Source organism: Acinonyx jubatus, chromosome C2 (assembly GCF_027475565.1).
Source record: "Acinonyx jubatus isolate Ajub_Pintada_27869175 chromosome C2, VMU_Ajub_asm_v1.0, whole genome shotgun sequence".
NCBI lineage: Eukaryota > Metazoa > Chordata > Mammalia > Carnivora > Felidae > Acinonyx > Acinonyx jubatus.
Window position 1 is genome coordinate 13368405 of NC_069384.1, and position 17135 is coordinate 13385539.

At 48.2% G+C, this 17135-nt stretch overlaps 1 protein-coding gene across 4 annotated transcripts in view; it reads left to right on the top strand.

Annotated features, from left to right (window-relative positions):
• Nucleotides 1-17135, top strand: part of LOC106977845 (uncharacterized protein C10orf95-like) — a 182660-nt gene that overhangs the window by 137930 nt on the left and 27595 nt on the right. Inside the window, exon 6 of one of the 4 annotated variants that reach the window (XR_008297567.1) lies at nt 581-1942. The exons of the other annotated variants lie outside the window; for them this stretch is intronic. The gene's annotated coding sequence lies outside the window, so the exon portion shown is untranslated. Of the gene's footprint in view, nt 1-580; nt 1943-17135 lie in introns of those variants that run through there. 4 annotated transcript variants of the gene reach the window in all.

The window sequence follows — 17135 nt, forward strand, 5'->3', positions numbered from 1 at the left end:
ATTTTTGAGACAGAGAGAGTGGCACAGTGTGAGCAGGGGAGGGGCAGAGAAAGAGGGAGACACAGAATCCGAAGAAGGCTCCAGGTCCCGAGCGGTCAGCACAGAGTCCGACGCGGGGCTCGAACCCACGGACTGTGAGATACTGACCTGAGCTGAAGTCGGACGCCTAACCGACTGAGCCACCCAGGCACCCCACAGATTAGATTCTCTTAAAAATATTTTCCCCTTGCTCCGGCAGCCAGGTGTAAACTTGGGATTTTTAATAATTTTGGAATGCTTCATTAGTACTATTAAATTTTTCTTTTTGCTCTCCTCTGCCTGGAAAATTTGGTAAATTTTGGGGTTGCACGTGATCAGTCCAGGATGGGAGGGGCCCGACGAAGGATTTTTAGGGATGTTACATACAACTGAGAGAAGCATGCCTTGGTGACATAACTCTTTGTGAGGATTGATGAAATCCCTTACGGCCTGGACTCCGTGGGCCAGGCATACGGTGTTTTACAACAGTACCTCATTTGATTTTTATAACAGGAGTAGCTGGATATTATGATGATGATTATTATTACCCTCTTTTTTACAGATGAAGCAAACCCAGACTCCAAGGGCAGGCCTATGCCAGGGCTGGGTGGCTGCTAAGTGACAGAGTGGGGAATCTGAGCTCAGGCATTGTGGCTATCGAGACAGTGCTGATAATCACTCTGCTATGCTGTGTCGTAAATCATTTTCTGAATTTTATTAAAAGCTAATTGTTTTGATTGGGCCTTTCTGTGTATTGCTAAGTGGCTTCAGGAGACCTCACCTTCATTGTCAGCAAACTGCTCAACTCAGGGTTCCTAGGCCTTAGTTCCTGGGCTTGCGTCACTAAGGTATCACAAACTGGGTGACTTAGTAACAATACACAGTTCTGGAGACGAGGGCTCCAAGATCAAGGTGTGGTAGGGCCTTGTTCCCTCTGAAGATTGTAGGGGTTAATCTGTTCGTGCCTCTCTCCTAGATTAAATCCTTGGAGCTGGCAATCCATGGAGCCACTTGGTTTATAGGTCTGTCACTCCAGTCTCTGCCTCCATAGCCACATGGCCTTCTCTCCTCCTGTCTTTGTCCCTTCTTACAAGGAGACTAGTCATATTAGCTTAGGGGGCCCACTTCACTCCAGTACCTCCTTAGCTAATCACATCTGCAATGACCCAATCGAAATGTCAACAATTTCCAAACATGGTCACTGTTAGGGGCTAATTGTGACCCCTCCCCCCCCTTGCCATTCATGTGTTGAAGCCTTAATCCCCAGTACTTCAGACTGTGACCATGTTTAGAGATGAGGCCTTTATTATTATTATTATTATTGGTGTTTATTTATTTTGAGAGAGCGCACACACAAGCAGGGGAGGGGCACAGAGAGATAGGGAGACACAGGATCCGGAGTGGGCTCTACGCTGACAGCAGACAGCCCGATGCGGGTTCGGAACTCACGAACTGTGAGATCATGACCTGAGCTGAAGTCGGACACTTAACCACCTGAGCCACCCAGGCACCCCTAGAGATGGAGCCTTTAAAGAGGTAAGTTAAAAGGGTGGCCCTAGCACTTGTACCCCAATGTTTATAGTAGCACTCTCAACAATAGCCAAATGATGGAAAGAGCCTAAATGTCCATCAACTGATGAATGGATAAAGAAATTGTGGTTTATATACACAATGGAATACTATGTGGCAATGAGAAAGAACGAAATATGGCCCTTTGTAGCAACGTGGATGGAACTGGAGAGTGTGATGCTAAGTGAAATAAGCCATACAGAGAAAGACAGATACCATATGTTTTCACTCTTATATGGATCCTGAGAAACTTAACAGAAACCCATGGGGGAGGGGAAGGAAAAAAAAAAGAGGTTAGAGTGGGAGAGAGCCAAAGCATAAGAGACTCTTAAAAACTGAGAACAAACTGAGGGTTGATGGGAGGGTGGGAGGGAGGGGAGGGTAGGTGATGGGCATTGAAGAGGGCATCTTTTGGGATGAGCACTGGGTGTTGTATGGAAACCAATTTGACAATAAACTTCATATATTGAAAAAATAAATAAATAAAAGGGTGGCCCTAGAGTCAGTCCTAATCCAGTCCAGTTGGTGTTCTTATGAGTCGGAAGTTTGGACACACACACCGATATCACGATGCTCTCACACACACAGGCCTCAGGAGAAACCGGTCCCATCAACATGGTGATCCTAGATGTCCAGCCTCCAGAACTGTGAGAAAGCAGATTTCGGTTGTTAAACACCCAGTCTGCGGTACTTGGTTATGCCAGCCTCCCCGCACACCTGTCACATTCATGGGGCGTAGGGGTGAGGACGTTAACATGTGGGGGACACAACCGAACCCATAGTGCCGGGGCTTGATTCTGCCTCCCAGATTAGGAGGTCCTCCGATGACCCTGCCTCACGGGATGCTGGTTCTGCTCTGGGCTTCCATGGAAGGCAGCTCTTCACCTCTTCCCTTGCCTGGGCACTAACATACCTGCGCCAGATAAAGGAGGAGGAGCCTGGGAGTGGCTGGGTACGCAGAGGTTGCAGCCACCTCATCCACCAAGTTTGCAGGCTTGAGGGGCCCAGGGGAGCTTGCTGACCGCAAGAACTGTCATTCTAGGCCATTCGGCCTCTCGAGGGAAAGGAGCGGGTATGTATGTAGTGGTCCTGCAGGGGAAGAACCTCCACTCCTCTGCCCTTTCAGGATGATCTTTTGGGGGCGCCTGGGTGGCTCTGTCGGTTAAGCGTCCAACTTCAGCTTGGGTCATGGTCTCCCGGTTGGTGGGTTTGAGCCCCGCGTCGGGCTCTGTGCTGACATCTTGGAGCCTGGAGTCTGCTTCGGATTCTGTGTCTCCCTCTCTCTGTCTCTGCTGCTCCCCCACTTGGGCTCTGTCTCTGTCTCTCAAAAATAATTAAGTAATTAATTAATTAATTAAATGTAAAAAAAAATTTAAAGATCATCTTCTGATGGCTCAGACAAAGCTCTGGGGATGGGTCTGGCGCTCACTCTTGGCCAGTCCCCTTCCTCACCCTACCCCTCATTGCCCGGCCTCTTGCCCCTGCCCTGACCGTCCCTCCCTCTTCTCTCCCCACCCTCCCCTTGCCCTACCTCTTCTCCCTGCCCCATGCCTTCTCACCCCATCTCCTTACCTTGCCTCTCCCCTCCCCTCCTCCTCTCCTCCCCTTCCCTCCTCTCCCCTTCCTTCCCCTCCTCCTGCTCCCCTCCCCTCCCCTCCCCTCCTCTCCTCTCAGGTCCCACTGGAGAATGGGAGAGGCACGTCTCCCCTGGGGAAGGGGATGAGCCATCGCTATGAGAAGCCTGGTTATTTTTGCTTCCTGCCTGGGTGTGGGCGTTTGTGTTGACAGTGGCGGGGGAGGCGGTGACAGGCGCTGGAACAGTTGGGTGCCCATGGAGCCCGTGGGAGGCAACGCCTGTGCCAGGCAGGTGACTTGGCCCTCACGTGGCTCCTGGGGCCTTGCGAAACTTTAGGGGGAGCTGGATTTGCTCCTCTCTGCTGGGGGTCCCATTCCCTCCTCCATGTCACATGCGGGGGGCAGGGGGCTGCCTGATGTCACCCACCCCCAACAGACTCATGGGGTGCAGACGTGGCTAAGTGGGTGATTCTGACTGGGGTGGCATCTCAGCAGGGAGGGTTTGGTGTCTGTCCTGACTCTTGCCCAGTGCTCTCCAACCATTATCTCCATCAAATATGCTTCTAGTACATTCAGACATAAATCCTGGGGAATATCAGTGTGCTTACTCTGACCGCACCCCGGATGGGGGTGGCTCTCAACTCAGCACTGCCTGCGTAGAAATATGTATTCATTGGGGTGCCTGTGGGTGGCTCAGTGGGTTAAGCAGCTGACTTCAGCTCAGGTCATGATCTCCCGGTTCGTGAGTTCAAGCCCCGCATCGGGATCTGTGCTGACAGCTCAGAGCCTGGAGCCTGCTTCGGATCCTGTGTCTCCCTCTCTCTCTGCGCATCCTTCACTGTGCTTTCTCTGTCTCAAAAATGAATAAATGTTAACAAAAATAAAAAAGAAATATGTGTTCATTATATTGGGGTGGGGGGCAGAGTAGGTTACTAGCGTTTAGCCCAGTTTACTAATCATCCTGCGGTGTTGTCACACCCGAGTGCAAGTGCTGGTTCCGTGTCGCCCTCCTGGGTGAGTTGGAAAAGACCCCGGGAATGCTGAAATCCAGATCCTGTCAGTATTAGTCTCCCTGGTGTCTAAGGCACCCTACTCATTCAGCAGATTTGGCAACTGAGATTCAAATCAACGGGCCTGGATCGTAAGTGCTTATTTGCTTAGAAATTTCGAGATGAAAGTCTATTTCTCTGTCTTTCTACCTCTGTGCTCCTACCACAAGAATCCCAGTCCAGGTCTTTCCCCATGTTGCACCCTGGCTACTTTCCTGGCTGTGGTCACAAAGTACCACAAACTGGGTGCCTTAAAAGTAGACTTCTCGTCTCACAGTCCAGGAGGCTAAAGTCCGAAACAAAGGTAGTGGCAGAATCATGCCCCCTCGAAGGCTCTAGGAAAGAACGCTTCATCGCTCCTTTCTGGCCTCCGGTGGCCCCAGCTTTGCCCACCTTCTCCTGCCTGTAGCTGTGTCACATCAGTCTCTGCCTCCATCTTGATACGCCCTTCCCCCTGGGTCTGTCTCTTGCCTCTAAACATTCTCTTTTTATAAAGACACCCGCTGTTGGATTAGGGCCCATCCTAATCCAGCGTGACCTCGTCTGAACTTGGTTACAGCTGCAAAGACCCTGTTTCCCAATAAGGTCATAGTCACGAGTACCCCGGGGTTAAGACTGAGAGATCTATTTCTGGGGGTCAGGGTTGAACTCATAACACCCCCCCGCACCATGGCCCCTGTGTTCCCACTCTACCATGGTTGCTCCGAATATGACTGATGGTAGAAGAGCGGCTGCCTGCATCAATTTTATTATTGTGTATCTGTTACCCTCTTCGTTTGAGCTCGGAGGTATCCTTTTGATTAAGTGTCCACCCCCCACCCCTGCCCCGACTCCTTTGCTGCTGAATCTTTTTTTTGTTATTATTCTCTGCTTTGTTAGGTCTTGATGCTAGCATACTTGTATCTGGACATTCCTGTTTTGTCCCGTTCCAGGGGGAGTGCACACTCTCCCAGGGTCCTGCATGACAGTCCCCATAGAGCCCAAACAGACACTCGTTCATCTTCTGATTCCTGTCTGGCCTCGTAGACTGTAAACCCTCACAAGATGAGGGACCGTGACTTTAGCTCGTGATTGATTATACTCCTGGTACCTAGGCGCAGGCCTAGCAGGTGGGTTGTGTTTTACAATGTTATTTGGAACATGGCCTGGGTGCCTCAGTCGGTTGAGCATCCGACTTCGGCTCAGGTCGTGATCTCATGGTTAGGGGCACCCGGGTGGCTCAGTCGGTTAAGTGTCCAGCTTCAGCTCAGGTCATGATCTCGAGGTTCGTGAGTTCGAGCCCCGCGTCGGGCTCTGTGCTGACTGCTCAGAGCCTGGAGCCTGCTTGGGATTCTGTGTCTCCCTCTCTCTCTGCCCCTCTCCTGCTCACACTGTGTCTCTCTCTCTCTCTCAAAAATAAATAAATATTAAAAAAAATTTAAAATGTTATTTGGACAGGGGTGCCTGGGTGGCTCAGTGGGTTAAGCGTTGGGACTTCAGCTCAGGTCGTGATCTCACGGTTCGTTAGTTCAAGCCCCGCATCCGACTCTCTGCCCCTCCCCAGCTTGCCCTCTGTCTCTCTTAAAATAAATAAATAAACTTAAAGAAAAGAAAAGAATAGTTGGATAAAAAGGGAGACATGCTTTTCTATCAATTATAGTTAGGGAGAAGTGTGATGTGATTTTTAAAAGATACATGTGCCGCCAGAACAAGTTAAAAATAGAACTACTGTAAGATCCAGCAACTCCACTTGTGGGCTTACATACAAAAAAGTTGGAAGCAGACTCAGAGAGGTATTTGTGCACCCATGTTTGTAGCAGCATCGTTCACAAGGGCCAAAAGGCGGAAGCGACTTGTGTCCATTGACAGATGCGTAGGTAAGACGTATATATATGGAATCGATATTATCCAGCTTCAAAAAGGAAGGAAATTCTGACACGTAGATGAACTTTGAGGACGTTAGTCATGTGAAATAAGGTAACCACAAAAAAGAGGAATGCTGTAGGATTCTATTTATATGAGATTTGTATGATCTAATCAGATGCAGGGAGACGTAAAGTAGAATGGGGGGCGGGCGGGGGAAGGGGGAGTTAGTGTTTAATGGGAATGGAGTTGCAGGGTTGCAAGACGGAGAGAGTTCTGGAGATGGATGGGAGATCTGGTTGCACAACTGTGCGAATGTACTTGATGCCCCTGAAATGTACGCTTAACGATGGTTACGATGGTGAATTTTACATTCTGTGTAGTTTACCGCAATTAAAAAAATGAATATGGAAGGATGTGCGCGCACACACACACACAGATATGTGTATGTGTGTGTGAAAGACGGAGGGTGGGTTTCAAGAGGGTGCTCTGGAGGAAAGGAAGGGAGATCGGAAGGGAGAGGCAGCCGGAGTTGCTGACGTTGCCTGCAGGGAAGAGAAGTAGCGGGCCGGGCCGGAGGGAAAAGCACCAAGGGTAGTTATCAGTACCTGGGGTTATAATCAGAGCTCTGTCTCCAGCTAGCTGTGGGATCTTGAGCAAATCAATGGTTTCCTATCGTGGGCATCCGCTTTTAAAAGGAGCTGGTATAGTAACCTCTGAAGATCTTTCCAGCTCAAAAGCTTCAGAGGTTTTAAGCATCTAACAAGGTAATGCTGATTCACTGAGGTTTTTCACAGTTCTTTGCAACTGCTACACTCGGTGTGTGCTCCCTAATTCTGCTGGCTCCAGAGTGTGTCTGTTTAAAGCAATCATCCTTTGGTTAGGAATTCCTGTGATTTTAATGGCACCCGTTAGTTTGGCTTAAGAAGAATACGTTCATTTATTTTCCCCCCTTAATCTCTCTTTGTTCCTATCCATTTGCCGGGTCTTCTGATTTCAAGATTACCTTGGTCCTTTTTCTTTCTTTTAACATTTATGCATGTTGGGCTTGTATTCTAATTATTTCATGCTGACAGTAGTATCTCTTGTATATCGCTAAGCTTTTGCATGCGTGATATTGCATCCTTATGGCAACACTGTGAGGTCAGTTCATGGTCTCTGTTTTATAGACAAGGAAGCTGAGTGGTTAAGTACCTCGCTTGGCCTTGAGGTCACCCAGCTAATCAGTGGTTGAGCTGTGATTGTACTTGGGTTGTTCTCATGGGATACTGCCCCAGGCGCTTCAGTCCTTGTTCCTTGGGTATCCTGGGTCCTTTTATGGCATCGACTATTTTTATTTTTGGTACTTCTAAGGTCTCTAGTACAGGCCTGTTAGAGACTAATAAACTTTTTTTCAAAGGTAACTTGCTCATTTCTTTTAAGAGGGATCATTCCTGTCTCACTCTGTCAGGGAAGGAGTATCTGTTGTGCTGAGCCGACCACAGCAGTCAAGTTCTTAGCTACTGGGGAGAAGAGTTAGGGTCCTCTAAAAGTTTCCTTTGTGGGCGGGAGAGCAGTTATCAACCAAGTATGGGATCCAGTGGAAAATGCAGGAATACTCCTTTAACATCTGAAGAAGCAAGGATCACTCAGGGTCTGGGCCCAGAGAAGCCAAAATGGGGTGCTGCTTATTCCCTCCCGCGTAGACCTCATCAGCAACTTTTGATTGCCAGAGACGCTCACGTGGAGAAGCAGCTTTAGATCCACTGGTTTGAGTTAACCAGGAAGTAAGAGGTTTCCCAGCTTTGGAAGTTTTTGAAGTTTTTGCGTTACAGTCTTTGAAAAACTACCAGAAGAGGGCCCTTGAGTCCCGGCCACCCATAGTGCTTTCATTTCACAAACTGGCACTTTCGAACTTGGGGGGCCGGGGGCATTGTTCTCCGAGTGGCTTCGGAAAGGCCGGGTAGAGAAGTCACCCATCAGAGCCACCATCTTTCTGACAAAGTGGCAACCCATCCTTGAAGAGTATCAGGTGAATGAGTGACCCTGAGGGATTGGATTCTTCGCCCTAGGCTCACATGCCCACCTTGTGGATATGCATCTCCGGGAGGGTTAGGTCAGGCCTCTCGTGTACCTGCAAACGCAGCTGATGTTGGGCTCATCAGTTTCCTGAACGGGGCTCTGTGGTAGGGTAGTGTAGGTTGCTCTGGGATGCATTCGCAGGCAAGCAGGAGCCTGTAATTCTGCTAGCAAGTCAAGACAGACAACAGGCCGGCCGTCGGCTCGCTCATATCTCCCTTGAAAAGAGGGCATGCTTCCTTTGGAAGATCTAGGCCCTTGTTCACGGTCAGGTTGGGCATGGCGTGAAAGGACAGACAGTGGATCTTTTGTCCGTTTGTAAGCGATCCCCGATAAGCATTCAGGATCTGCTCTGTAAAGTGGATGAGCTGGTCCCAGCTCCTGCACTGGAATACCTGTAGTGTTCCGCATCTCGAATCATCCTTTGGGATTTGGTGTTGGAAGGGGCCAGAGTTTGGCCTTCACATTTAACAGTTAGGAAGACATCAGCTCTTGGGCACCTTGTGTGTTCTTTCATGAAGTGGGCTGTGTTAAGCTCCTCCTATATGTTCTTCCCAAAGTTGTATGCCGTCTGTCCTAGGTTCTTTCCTCCTGTTCTGTACTGGCAATGTCGCAGCCCCAGGGCCACCGAGATGGAAAGATAGCCTCCTGGAAGCTTGGGGTGCGGGCCAGGCAGGAAGTATAATCATGAGTCAGATAACACCGAAAGTACTAAGCTGGAAGTCCTCACACACAGGGACCCTTGGGTCACTTTTCACATTTGCTTCATGCGCAGCGACTCTTGATGTATTGGACAGAGCCTGGGATGAGTCCTTCCAGGTGTGACGTGTGGAGTCGCTCGTCCAGAGGGTGTGTTCACGCCAACCAGACTCAGCAGGCCAGACTTGTGTGGCCCGACAGGGCGAGGGCAGGCCACCCCCTGGTGGGAACAGGGGTAGAGAAGTGTTACACTTTCCCACGTAATTGATTTAACCGCTTTCCTCCTTGAGTGCATGTAATCAGGACCTGACGCTTGGATCAAAGCCCCTTGCGGTGTTCATTTTGTTTGTTGAAGACTCACCTGGCACGAGTTTGGTGCTGAGTTCTGAGCAGGCCTCCTGCCACACCTGTATGTTTATGGTCGCCGGTGGTGGAGTAGGAGGCGTGCCCTGCTGGGGACGGAAAACCTGGTCAGTCCATGAACGGGAACCATTTTTGTGAGTTTTGGCTCCCCCCCTCTTTTTTGAATCGACTGCTGCTAAGGCAGGTTCGCCGTCTTAACTCCTCTAAGAGGTATGAACATGAGGATTCCTTGCTTGACTGATTGCTGCTCCTGAAATTTCCTTTGCCCTCGCTCTGATGGAGATGCTGCGAAGCCGAGGGACGGCAGGCAGCCCATGTCAGAGAGTTCTAGCACCTGCGTTAGCCGTCCTGAATAGTCAGGATCTGAGTGTACAGGGAAGCCATGAAATGCATTCAAGGGTACCCTCCAGGGTGAACCAGGAAACCCAAGACAGATGATCTGGGCAAAAAATATCATACGGCAGCTTCTTGAATGGAGCAGAAACTTCTAGAACCCACCCGACCCATTATTTCAGCGTCATGTTTCCTCTTTTCTACAGCTGAAATCCTCCCCTTCCTTCTCTCTCTCTGCCCTAGGGCTTGGTGTGGCCCTGGTTTTGGAGGATCGTGGTGGTGCTGGAGGTAGAAACTGGTGCCTTCTTAAATCGCTTGCTTCCTGGCAGGGATTGTGGGTCCCAGAGTGTCCTATCTGGTATTTCTGCCTTCACTGTTCTCTAAGGTGGGTCACCCGGTGGACTGGTTTGGTTACCTTATTAGAACCAGCACTCCTGAGTCATTAAGTCTGCAGTTGTATTCCTCGACCATGAAAGGTTCCCCTGAGGCCTCCAGACGCCTAGGTGAAAGCTGGAAAATCTGGGGAGAATAAAATGATGTCCAAACACCACTCTTAGTGCTCACACTTAGTGAGTCTTCCTCCACTTGAATTTTAACAGGGCTGGTAACTGGACAGACAGCCGGTTGGACCCACATATGCAAACAAATGGCTTCTTGGTTGCAGGTAAAGACCACTTTGTGGATTTTGCGGACTCCAGCGAGAATGCCAGTTTTGTGGTGACGGAATAGCACTCTGTCTGAGCCTGTTCGGGCTGCTATAATGAAGTACCACGGACTGGTTGGCTTAAACAACAACAGACATGGGGGGCGCTGGGTGGCTCAGTTGGTTGAGTGTCCCGACTCTGGCTCAGGTCACGATCTCACAGTTCACGTGAGTTCGCGTCGGGTTCTGTGCTGACAGAGCCTGGAGGCTGCTTTGGATTCTGTGTCTCCCTCTCTGTCTGCTCCTCCCCTGCTCACACGCTGTCTCTCTCTCTCTCTCTCTCTCTCAAAAATAAATAAAGATGTAAACAAACCAACAAACAAAAAACACAACAGACATGTATGTCTCACAGTTCTGGAGGCTGCAAGTCTTGAGATCAGGGGGCCGGGCCGCTCAGCTTCTGATGAAGGCCCTCTTCTGGGTTGTAGACTGCTGACTGCTGGCTGTGTCCTCGCATAGAGGAAGGGCCAGGGAGCTCTGTGGGGTCTCTTTTATAAGAGCGCTAAGCCCATTTGTGGGGGCTACATCTCATGACCTAAGCACCTCCCAAAGGTCACCTCCTTATTCTGTCACGTTGCGCCTTCGGATTTCAACATAGGAATTTCGGGGGATGCAAACATTCAGACCGTAGCACAGGTGGATGTGAAAGGCCCCAGGAAGGGGGTGGGCTGGGGCGAGTCAGACCCGAGCCTCACTGTGCTTCCTTTTAGCCGCACAGACATCCAGAAAGTGATTTTCTGCTTCAGATTGTCTCTGGGCCCCCTCTTCTCTCCATCCCGATTGACCTGTGGTTTGCTGTCAGCAGATTGTATTGAAAAAATCCAGGGCCTTCCTCACCCCAAGGTGGCCATGAGTCTTACTGAGGGGGGCGTGTTTCGGGGTCTCCTGGGAGGTGGGCCGCATGTGGGATGTGAACCAGCTTATGCGGCGATGGGGTTTGCGGTCCTGACCTTCTGCGCGGCATTAGAAGGTCATTCTCCTCCTCCTCCTCCTCCTCCTTCTTTTTTTTTAATATGTAATTTATTGTCAAATTGGTTTCCATACAACACCCAGTGCTCATCCCAACGGGTGCCCTCCTCCATGCCCGTCACCCGTTTTCCCCTCTCCTCCACCCCCCCCCCCCAGAAGGCCATTCTTCTTTAGCTGTGCCTTGATCCCTCTGGGAAAGTAGGAAGAGCCCCAGATGGTGGCGGCTGCTCCTGGTAGGAGAGGGGCAGGGAGGAAAAGGAGACAAACGGAAAAAGAAAACAAAAAAAAGAACCAGGAGAACACTCCTATTTCACATACCGCTCTTTCTTCGCAAAGGCTTCTTACCAAAGATTGCCTTTCCTGGCGTGTTATTTGTATTTGTGAAAGTGTCCTGTTTCCTCAGGGGACTCAGGAATTTCATTTTTCCCTAAAAGAGCAAGAGGAGAAAAGGATGTAGTCATTTCCTGAGCTGCCCTGACAAAGCACCACAAACTGTGTGGCTTAAAACGACGATGTGTTCCCTCACAATTCTTTCTTTCTTTCTTTCTTTTTTTTTTTTTTTTTTTGTGAGGCAAAACATAGGATACTTTTATTTATTTTTTAATATAGTTTTTTAATGATACAAAAGTTGCTCACTGTTTTATTTTATTTTTCCCTCACGATCCTGGAGGCTAGAAATGCAGAGTCTCAAGGTGTCAGTAGCCTTGGCTCCTCCTGGAGGCTCTGTGGGACGGTCTGCTCTTTGCCTCCTAGCTTCTAGTGGTGGCTGGGAGTCCTTGGAGTTCCTTGGCTCGTAGGTTTGTCTCCAATCTGGGCTCTGTAGTCCATGGCTTCTTCCTTTGTATCTCTTCTCCTTTTAATTTTTTTTTTTAATGCTTATTTCTTTGAGAGAAGAAGGGAGGGGCAGAGAGAAGGGGACACAGAGGATCTGAAGCAGGCTCCGTGCTGACAGCAGAGAGCCCGATGTGGGGCTCGAACTCACCAACCACGAGATCATGACCTGAGCCAAGATCAAGAGTCAGATGCTTAGCCGGCTGAGCCACCCAGGCGCCCCATCCTTCCCGTTTTTTGTGATTGATGTTTTTCTCCCACTACTAGACGGGGAGCCATTGTTTTACATTTGTGGGGAGAGGAGGGCCCTCTTTTACGGAACCCATATATACCCTGCTTTCTTACATCCCTTACCCCTATTCAGATGCAAATATCAATTAATTTTCTGATTGCAGTTCATGTGGCAGTTTCAGGCACAGACACAGGCATGTGCACCCAAACAGCCCCCCACAGTACGAGACTGGAGCCGAGATCCTGGCTCAGAGCAACCACGGGCTCCCTCAAGGGAGAGAGAGGTACTGTGGGGTCCCTTGCCTGGTGTTCTGACAACCAGAAAGCCAGATGAGCTCAACCACCTTCTCAGCCTGGCTTCTCTGGACAGTATATCCTCTTGTCTTTCTACTGTTGTCTGGGAACTTGTTCAGTCCCCATGAAGTTTAACAGAAGAGTCTCAAAGTTCCATTGACCTGGACCAGTAACCATGGACCTGGTTAGAAGGTCCATTTCCCCATTCTGAATTACCTGGCTTTGCCATGCACGATCATCTTGGAAACTCTTTTTTTTTTTTAATGTTTATTTATTTTTGAGAGAGAGAGAGAGAAAGAGCGAGACAGAGCATGAGTGGGGGAGGGGCAGAGAGAGGAAGACACAGAATCCGAGCTGTCAGCACAGAGCCTGATGTGGGGCTTGAACCCACTAACTGTGAGATCAGGACCTGAGCTGAAGTCGGACGCTTAGCCAGCTGAGCCACCCAGGTGCCCCATATTGGAAATTCTTTTTTTTTTTTTTTTTTAATAATTTTTTTTAAACTGAGTTGGGTCCTCAGCAGCTTTTTTTTTTTTTAAGTTTATTTATTTTTGAGACAGAGAGAGACAGCATGAACGGGGGAGGGGCAGAGAGAGAGAGGGAGACACAGAATCGGAAGCAGGCTCTAGGCTCTGAGCCATCAGCCCAGAGCCCGACGCGGGGCTCGAACTCATGGACCACAAGATCGTGACCTGAGCTGAAGTCGGACGCTTAACCGACTGAGCCACCCAGGCGCCCCCCCCCCCCCCATCTTGGAAATTCTTAAAAAATAGTTGCACGGATCCAAGAGTGTCTTCAGTGACGCAACCACTGGATGGCTTGCTGGCCGTTATCTGCAGGGATGGTGGCTGCCAGTGAAGGCAGACGGATGCTGTTTATGTTTGGGTCTGTCCCGCTGAGGAGTGGGTTTGCACCAGCTCCCAGTGCTGTTCACCAGGGCATAGCAGGTTGTGGCATCAGAGGCAGGACAGGCATGCCATGTGTCAGATGATTAAATCTTAGATCGGGGAATCTGAGCTTGGAGAACAGGGCTATGGGGAATCGTCTGTTGTAAGTAGATTACATAGTTTATTTTAGGGGACATTTCTATCCAATTTAGGCTGAAACTTGATAGAATGTGCTTTCCTAAGCCCTCAGCTCTACTTGTCTGGAATGAGCCCTTTATAAGCAAGCAGGCAGCTGTCCAAGCATGGCGGCCCGTGGGGTCACATCTGGGTAGCACCCTGCCAAGTGGCTTTAATCCTGTTTGCTATATTTCCCTGGCCTAAGTTACCCCAAACCATATGCCTGCACTATTATTTTCCTCTAATGTTTTTAAAGGTCATTTTATTTTATTTGCATATTTGACTAGGTAACACATTGACATGATTCAAAATTCAAAATATGTAAGAGTTTAAAATGAGAAGTTTCCCTTCCCCCCGACTCCCAGCTACCCCATTCTTCCCGACAGAGAAGCTCTGTGATGTTTCCAGTTTCTTAGGAGTCATTACAGGTGTATTACCCACAAATGATTGCATATGGTGGATGTGTATCTGTAAATCTGTATCTGTATCTATATGTCTTTTTCCTCTCCACCTCTTACACAGATGGTAACATTCCATACATTCCATTCTGCATGGATTTTTTTATTCACTTAACATCAGGTTTTAAAGATCTTAATCACTATATAAATAGCTCTCTCATTCTTGTAACTATTTGTTTTACTGTTATTTTAAACTTACAGAAGAGTTGCAATAATACTGTAAGAAACTTTCATATACCCTTTACTCGAATTCACCAATTGTCTGCATTTTGCACTGTTTGCATTATAATTTGTACTCCATGTATGTGAGTACCTAGCACCCACATTTACCCTTGCGCACATTTATCCTTACACAGATTTACACACATACATACACATTTTTATTTTCGGATCCATTTGAGAGTGTGTTGGGAGCATCATGTCCCTTGCTGTGTGAGTTCTTCAGTGTCATTCCTAAGAACAAGGACATCCTCACACATACTCATCCTTTAATCCCATTGTACTTTAATTGCACTTTTGTCCAAGTCTCATTTTATGGTTAGGTGGGTATATGTTTTTTTGTTAATTTTTAGGACTTCTTTTTTTTTAATTAAAATTTTTTTTTTAATTTACTTTTGAGAGACAAAGTATAAGCGGGAGAGGGGCAGAGAGAGAGAGGGAGACACAGAATCTGAAGCAGGCTCCAGGCGTTGAGCTGTCTGCGCAGAGCCCGACATGGGGCTCGAACCCATGAACCACGAGATCATGACCTGAGCTGAAGTTGGACGCTTAACCAACTGAGCCGCCCAGGTGCCCCTCCATCTCCAATGACACCTCTCTCATTAGTCTTTGCTGAAATTCTCAACTTAAGACCTTTTTCTTTTAAAGTCCTCTGCCATCTCATATGTTAATATCTTTGTGTGCCTTATGTTAAATATTTGTGCATTTACCCCTCTTATACCTCTTGCTTTCTCATTAGATTACCCTTTCTTAGGAGGGTAAATCCATTCTCCTTCCCACTCTCCCTTATTTCTTGTGTTCCAGAAAGAATCCAGTGCCACTTGGGCTGTGTCTGAAACATAGTTGAATTCTCTACAGACCAGCCCTGCACGTGGTATGGAGTTGACCCTCAGGTATTTGCAGTTTCAAGTACTGGAGATGTCTGGGAATGGTCGTATATGCATTAGCAGCTCAAACAACTTCGTTAAAAGACGTACATACGTTAACTATCAACTTCATTAAAAAGGCAACTTCATTAAAACACACCTTAAGGATCTTTATTGACCAAATTCTCTTGTCTTTTTTTTTAAGCTTATTTGTGTATTTAGAGAGAGAGAGAGAGAGAGAGAGAGAGAGAGAGAGCAGGAGAGGGGCAGAGAGAGAAGGAGAGGGAGAGAATCCGAAGCAGGTTCTGCACTGAGAGTGTGGAGCCCAGCACGGGGCTCAAACTCACCAACCATGAGATCGTGACCTGAGCTGAAATGAAGAGTCGGGTGCTTAACTAACTGAGCCACCCGGGCACCTCTCTCCTGTCTTTTCATCGGGCACGTGTGCACTTCTGTTTGGAACCAGCATGTGTGTGTGTGTGTGTGTGTGTGTGTGTGTGTGTGTGTGTGTATTGTGGATGCCTGGATTTTTTTCTCACTTAGCTTTTCATATATACATATTAAAGTCATTCTTTTTAATGCTTAGGTAGTTTCAGGAAACTTGTTTGTGAAGAATAAAGTTACGGGCACATAGAAGAGAGATTTTCTTTCTAGTCAAATGGTGTTATCACTTCTTCTGTGTCTGTTTTCTGAGGATAGAGAGCCTTACATGAAATTCATATCTTTAGCAAGATGATTTATGTACTGACTATTATCTACCACTTATGGCTCTCACCAGCCTCCATTCCCGAACAAATTACTTTGGAAATTTTCCTTCCCCAAGCCTTACAGATTCATGAGTCAGTTTATTTAAAGTCTAAATTTGGGGAGGACTTTTAGCAGCTGGTAGTCTATGAATTGCTAAAGCAGAAGAGAAAATGTGTAAGGTCTTTGGGATTCTGGCTTGCACTGCTCTTCTCGGGTGGCCATAGAACACCTATTTCTCTGTCCTGAATACGTCTTAAAGGAGGTCAGCTGCTTAACCTCTGCTGGAGTGAGCGATAGACAGAGTGTGGAAGATGCAGAGTTGGGAAACAGATTGGTGATTGACAGGAAGTCATTATGAAAGTTCTTGTCACCTATCCTCTCACTGACTTACTGGGGATATGGTGCCAATGATCTGACTCATTCTCTTTTGGCCTTAAGGTGTTAGTAAGATCCCAGACGCTTAGTAATGAGTCTTAGCATAGGGTTCTATCAGTTAGAATGTGTGTGTGTGTGTATATATATTTTTTTTGGAGAGGGAGAGGGCACAAGTGAGTGAGGGGCATGGGGAGAGAGAGAGAGGGAGAGAGAGAGAGAGATTCCCACGAGGGCAGAGACAGAGGGGGAAAGAGAGAAGTGGGGCTTGCCTCTCTGAGCTCATGAAGCAGGGCTCCAACTCATGAACCGTGAGATCGTGAGCCGAAGTCAGATGCTTAACTGAATGAGCTACTCAGGCGCCTTAGGATATTTCCAATGCCAGAAACAAAAGACCCAACTAACAGTATCTTAAACAGTACGGGGGGGATGGGGCAGTTAGTATCTCACATGATGGTTCCAAGGTTAATCCCGCAATTCAATGACGGCATCAGAATGGAGTTCTTGACATTTTCCTGTTCCACTATCCTCAGGGTATTTATTCACTTGATCCTCGGGCTTATTTCCACACAGTGGCAAGCATGGTAGCCGGACTTGCAGCAGTGGAAGGAGGCGCAGCGATACCTGGCCAAAAAACGAGGCCATTTCCTCCACCTTGCTTTCTTTGCATGTGCAGTGAAAACTCTTCCCAGAACCGCGGTTATAGGGTATCCTCTTCTTTTATTGGCTAGAGCTGGGTCACGTGCCTGGCTTTAACCCAATCACAGGCAAGGAGGAGTGGATGCCCCTGATTGGTTCGTGTCAGACCTGATTCAGGGAGGTGGTTCTGCAGTCCATTGCACCCCTGAACATGACCTTTGAGATGGTCCGCGTTC